At 36.3% G+C, this 5,770-nt stretch overlaps 1 non-coding gene across 1 annotated transcript; it reads left to right on the top strand.

Annotated features, from left to right (window-relative positions):
• The first annotated feature begins 5,153 nt into the window (after positions 1–5,153).
• Positions 5,154–5,260, top strand: LOC124104861 (U6 spliceosomal RNA). Its single transcript, XR_006855546.1, has one exon. It is a non-coding gene; the product is annotated as a U6 spliceosomal RNA (small nuclear RNA).
• Positions 5,261–5,770: the final 510 nt, after the last annotated feature.

Here is a 5,770-nt window from a genome sequence, read left to right as displayed (position 1 = left end):
GGCATTTGGCGTCCCGTGCGGGGAACTTCTGAAGCTTAGAGGTAAGTGAAATTTCTCACCCTTGAGGAAGAGAGAAAGAATGGGTGAACATTTCAAAAAACAATGTGTTATCGTTTTGATTTATTTTGTTTTTATTTCAAGTTGCCTGTTCCTAGAACTTTCTCAGGCAAACTGGGGGAAATGGTTGACTCAAGGTTTGAAGTTGTTCGCCTCCGAGGAAGAAAAATTGTTAGAGGAAAGAGGCACCCCAGTAAGACCAAGAACAGTTAGGACATATGTTGATACAATACAAAAATGTAGCCCATGGCTTTTTAAAGATGAGTTATTAAGTATATCAATGGGACCATCATGGTATCCTGTAGAAGGATTTTTCTTCAAGAAAGAGACGGCTAGTTCTGTTTATTACACTTGTCTAAGATCTTGGTTTTTACAGATATCTGATTAATTTACAATGCTAAAGTGTTAAAATATCAACCACTAAATATGAAATCAAGTACTCTTTACTTATTAAGTTCCATAAGGTAATATATTTAAACATTATGTGTGTTTTCATAAATTGGTAAATGGAAAAAGGTTTAATATTGCTTTGGTCTGTGTCTTTGCTAAAACAAGGTTACTAAGAGTTAAGATTCTATCATGTGTAATTTATATACAAAGAGTATAAGAAGTTTCAGTTGGGTTTCAATTATAGTATTATAGTATCATAAAAAACATGAAAGTCTTTCATCTTATTAAAGTGGAGTAATTTGTCTAAATCAGAAATTTTATAAGAGTTGTTTCAGAATGTAAATTTATAAAAAGGGTTAACAGTTAAAAAAGAGATATAAAAAGATTCAAGATGTGGGAATATATTTTAATATAAAAGGTTAAAGGAAAAAGAAATGATTCTAGATGATATAATCTGTGTGGTAAAGTAAAAAGTTGTAAAATGCCATTTAAAAAGAATTTGAGGAAACTAGACTTAATTTAAAAGCTTGAGAAAGGAAGAAAGAAGAAAAAGATATTTGTACATGGCAGATTGAGACAAAGCTTCTCAATGGAGTTAAAAAAAAAAAGCCTTTGGTTGAAAGGCAGCCATGTAAACTAACATTAAAGCGATTTAAACAGAATCTAAGCCTCGTTTAAAAGAGTGAAGTTGTAGGTGGTGAAAAAGTACATTTAAAAGTACAGTATAGATGATAATTAAAAGGCTTTAAAAGGTTAAATTGAAGGTGGTCGAGATACCTTCATGGCGGAAAAAAGATTGCTTTATTGCATCATTCGAAGCCTAGTTAATCTTAAAGGCATTACTTTAAAAAAATGGGAAGATAATAGGATAAAAGATATTTAGATAAAGAAGATTAAAAATTTAAAGTGAAAAACTTTAAAGACAGAAGTATAGAAAGTTAAAAAGAAAAAAGATAAAGAAGATGTAGAAAGATAAAAAAATGTAGGAAGACAAGAATTTTAAACCCACAAAATAGGAAGGAAAAAAAAAAAACTAGGAGGAAAAAAAAGCAACTAAGGGTGAATGTACTAACCTTAAAGGAAAACTAGAAGATGATCTTTAAGGGGTATATATGCCCCAAAGATAAACTTAAAATAACCCTTTTTACTCTAAACTTTTTAAATTTGGATTCATAAGGGCTTAGTGCTGTGGAAAGACATATGTATCCAAAAAATGTACATAAGCCTAAGGTACTTTGGAAAGATATTCTAACAGGACAATGGAAAGGTCCTGACCCAGTGATTGTCTGGAGTCGGGGTTTTGTTTGTGTTTCTACAGGGAGAACAGCAGCCGATTTGGATTCCAGAGAGATTAACTAAAACAATTTCTACAGATCGAAAAGAAGATGATTTGACTCAAATCCATAACAGCCGATATCCAGAACTCCATCTTGGCCATTCTTACATCTGCGACAGTGATTAACCATTAACCAATGATGCAATTTTTATTTCCTTGCCAGCGCACCCCATGTTAGTTGTGGTAGTGCTGGCATATCTTTGCTGATGGTGTCACCAGTGATGCAATTTTTCCCAAGGAGCCGTCAATTGGCTTGGTGTCGTGGCATTTCTGTATCCTCCCTTCTGCTACTGATGGTCTAAAATTTGGGGGCCAATGGCTTATGCTGGACCGGTAGTCAGTGACGGGTATGATCCAATTGCAGTGGTATCAACCTAAGACAGGAGGCTGACGCCTAAAGGTCAGTTTTCCGATGACGGGTAAGAACCATATGTTGAATTGGACAACCTACCAGGCACGGTCCTTAAGCCACATTAACCTCACTCCCCCACTGGCACCAAGGCCAAATTTGGGGGCCAACAGAGGTGAGGCAAAGAACCTCACCCCCCCACTGGTGCATAGACCTATCCACAAGTATGGCTGTATGCTGGACCGGTAGTCAGTGACGGGTATGATTCAATTGCAGTGGTATCAACCTAAGACAGGAGGCTGACGCCTAAAGGTCAGTTTTTCCCATGACGGGTAAGAACCATATGTTGAATTGGACAACCTACCAGGCACGGTCCTTAAGCCACATTGCTTGTTGTTTAATTAATCAGAAGGGGGGAGATGCTGGGAGCCATTAGCCAAGTAGGTATGACAATTTCCTTGCCAGCGTACCCCATGTTGCTGACATGTTGCAGTGACATTGAATGTAGGTGACCTTGCTCAAGGACCAAGGCAGATTAGGGTGTTCCTGGTTTTAAGATAATCGTGTTTAGGGCGTTCCCAGTTTAGGTTCCAGGTTTAAGGTTTAAGATTAGTCCTGCTGGGAATAGGGCGTATCCTGCTGCCTAGTTCCCCTTGAGTTCTCACGGGATTCAGACAGTATATTTTGGAGATAGAAGCCCAGTGGAGGTGGATTTGGGCAGAGAACGTGGATTTCCCCAGAACGTGATTGTAGACGGCTGGTGTGAGTTCGGGAATAAAGAGTTGCTGTTTGAATCTACAAGCTGTGTGGTGGCTCGTGATTGTGTGCCCAGCCAGACTGCGGCATTCCCCCTAGCACACAATTTCTTGGCAAATGGAAAGATCAATAAAATGTTTGGTGGTGATGTTTTTCATCCATCTGTAAAGTCACTCTTCAAATATTCACCCAGTGATTGTATTCTAAATAAGTATCAGCTTAGTTTCTTTTTTAATTGCTCAGATTTATTTAAGAAACTGTAAAAAATAACCAAAGCATGGTGTTTCACCAAGAAGAATCTCTGGTTAAACCTTCTGAGTTAAAATGCAGTGGTTTCAGAATTTTCCTTACTAGCATCTTTCTTATCTAATGAAGATGCAAAGTAGAATGGAGCCCCCATTTGTGCACAAGTAGGCAATGAGGTAATTCTCAGTTAGCAACAACAACAGTAAGAAAAAAACAAAGTGAATCACCCTTGCCAAGTACGAAGAGATTACAGATTCCCATGAAGACAAAGGGAGTACTAAATATAGATGTATCCCATTGAGCTCTTGCATTAGAAAGGAGAGAAAACAATTTTTGCATGAGCAAGAGGGAATTAAGCATGGGTATAAGGTTGCCAAGCCAAGATACTTGTATACAGCCTTGTTTTCCGTGATCAGTCTTCCTGACAGAATCCTGTCTTCTTTCTCATATATTTTCAAGCTACTGTAGGCTATTTTGGGAAAATACTTTCACAAAATATCTAAACCTTATGTTTGCTGACAGGCTACAAAGTCTAGGTTCTAAGAGATTTTTCTCACACAAGAATTTTCAATCTAACTGGCACCTCTGCTTCTCATGAATCCTGAAGAACAGATGGAATTGTGAACCCAATTTTGACTGAGATTAAATTCAGCCTTAGGAATCATTTTCAAAGTTTCCTATCAACATTCTACAGGTTTCTGATGTTTTTGTTTGAGGAGATGGCTTCCCTCAGGAAAAACTGAAAGAGAAAATCACAAAGGTGAGAATCTGCTTTGGATAAAGAGGCTCCACCAAATGAATTCAGTCTCTTATTAAAAATGATAATGAACACTAAGAATGTCATGGTACAATAAAACACTACACAGAAGATGGTAATGTTTTCACTGGTATTAGTAGCTTTCCTGAGAATGCAAAGCTAAATGCATGTTGACCATCTTGCTCTAATGAGCATCCTACTTATGTATTCCTACTTATGGCTTTCTGCTTATGTCAAGGGGTAGTGGTTCCTTCGTTCTTAGCCAAGAAATGTTGGTTAGTCAGATCTCAGCAGTCAAATCCAGTAGGGTTTCTCCATTGTATGAAAACACAACTGACATGTACTCTGTAGCACTCAAGGTATCAGGATCTGAGTTATGATTCTTTACTATCAATTGACACTGAGAAATTACGGGACAAAAAGTTTTTATGGAGGGCTGGGTTTGTGGCTCAGTGGTAGAGCACTTGCCTAGCATGTGTGAGGCACTAGGTTCAATTCTTAGCACTGCATACAAATAAATAAAATAAAGGTCTATTGACCACTAAGCAATATTTAAAAAAAAATTTTTTATGGAAATATTTTCTTCCTAAATGTTGAAACACAGCTACTAATTTTTCCCAGGTCTTATGACTGACCTGACCATTCATTTGTAGTTCCTTTTAAAAATACCAATCATTTGATTTATTTAGATCTCAGTATAGCTGCTTGGGGAAGTTGACAAGTGAATCTTATTAGACTAATATCTAGTATTGTTCTTTCATATATGCACATAAATCCACTTTCATAAATCTTGGAGACTTGAAAAAACTTTATGGTAAAATTATATATATATATGTATATATATATATATATATATATACATATATATATATATATATATATTTTTTTTTTTTAACCTGGAAGCAACCCTAGAGAACATTCAGTACCATCATTCCATTTTATAATTAACAGTTTATAATGTCATCCCTTGGTATTCCTAGGAGATTGTTCTGGAACCCCTTCCTCCCATGGATATCAAGGTGCTCCACTCTTTATATGAAATGGAACCCTCGTTTGTGCACAAATAGGCAATGAGGTAATTCTCCAGTTAGCAACAACACAACGGTAAGAAAAAAAACAAAGTGAATCATCCTTATAACCGATATACAGCCTCCCACACACTTTAAATCATGTTTAGATTACAATATCTAATAAATCATTTTTAGATTACTTATAATATCTAATGCAATGTAAGAACCATGTAAAGAGTTATTAGATACTGAGTGCTTGCTTTGGCAGCACATATACTAAAATTGGAACAATACAGAGAAGATTAGTATGGCCCTTGAACAAGGATGACATGCACATTCTCGAAGGGTTCCATAATTAAAAAAATTTTAAAAAATATAAATAGTTGTTATACTGAATTATTTGGAGAATAATAAAAAGGAACGCCTGTACATGGTCAATATAGATGAATTTTTTTCTGAATATTTTCTATCCATGGTTAAATCCAGGGATACAGAACTTGCAGATATGGGAGACTGACTATTTATGTAACAATTTCAGGTCATATTTTTATTTACAGTATTTCATTTGAGGTAGATGGAGAAGATGTAATTCTCATTTTGTACCAAGAAAGCATATTTAGGCTTCATGGTCTTAAAAACAACTGGAAGACCACAGATTAGTGTCAGATCTAACTTTAGAACCAGGGTCTTTTGCCCTGTAGGCCAATTCTCTTCCTACAGATACATTGCCCCTCTTGTACCCAGTAAAATACATCTCTGGCCTTTAGCTCAAAGACCAGATTACAGCCAATCCACCTACTTATCCTCGGGCTCTGTGTCAGAGTTTCCAACTTGTGAAAGCTTAATATCCCACGCTGAAGAAAAATATC

The sequence above is a fragment of the Marmota monax genome, unplaced genomic scaffold, assembly GCF_021218885.2.
Source record: "Marmota monax isolate L192 unplaced genomic scaffold, Marmota_monax_Labrador192_F-V1.1 WCK01_AAM20220418_F8-fsc00001, whole genome shotgun sequence".
Classification (NCBI taxonomy): domain Eukaryota; kingdom Metazoa; phylum Chordata; class Mammalia; order Rodentia; family Sciuridae; genus Marmota; species Marmota monax.
This window is presented reverse-complemented; position numbering and strand designations above follow the sequence as displayed.